The 610-nt window shown below is 40.8% G+C and overlaps 1 protein-coding gene across 1 annotated transcript in view; it reads left to right on the top strand.

Annotated features, from left to right (window-relative positions):
• The window catches only part of cdc42ep2 (CDC42 effector protein (Rho GTPase binding) 2), a 24,009-nt gene that overhangs the window by 7,608 nt on the left and 15,791 nt on the right, over positions 1-610 (top strand). The window lies entirely within an intron of this gene.

Below are 610 nucleotides of genomic sequence, written 5' to 3'. Positions count from 1 at the left end.
GAAAAACAAACTGCATCCACTGTTTACATAACGCTGGGTTCTTTAGGAAGCTGAACAAAGTTATCTTTCCCTTACAACCAAAAACACACTTCTTTGGATTGGAGATATTCTTCCCGAGCAAGTCCCGTGTAGCGCTGCCGCCGGACGAAGCGCGTTGATGGACGCGATCTCGCTCTGGTCGATGCGTGCGTGTTTTTTTCGGGAGAAATGCCCATATAAGGAGTTCCACCCTCGTTTACGTCATGAAGAGCCACGATCGAAAAAAAACTCTCTGAAACTTGTACGAACCGGAAGTAAGATTTTTGGCACAGAAATACTCCGTCATACCTCCAAATTGTTTTTTGAAATTTTGTCCATGCTTAGCATGAGTATCCAACTCTTTAACAGCGTAAACAACTCTGAATGCATGAAACAGCATTGTAACCCCACCCCCCCCCCCCTCACCCTATAACAATTACAAAATTTAAAAAGTACAATTATTAAACAATTAATTTTAAGTTAAAGCCTTTAACTTACTGCATATAGGGGGATTTTTTTTAAAGGGGTCATATGATGCGATTTCAATTTTTCCTTTCTCTTTGGAGTGTTACAAGCTCTTGGTGCATAAAGA

Source organism: Sinocyclocheilus anshuiensis, unplaced genomic scaffold (assembly GCF_001515605.1).
Source record: "Sinocyclocheilus anshuiensis isolate Anshui unplaced genomic scaffold, SAMN03320099.WGS_v1.1 scaffold1531, whole genome shotgun sequence".
NCBI lineage: Eukaryota > Metazoa > Chordata > Actinopteri > Cypriniformes > Cyprinidae > Sinocyclocheilus > Sinocyclocheilus anshuiensis.
This window is presented reverse-complemented; position numbering and strand designations above follow the sequence as displayed.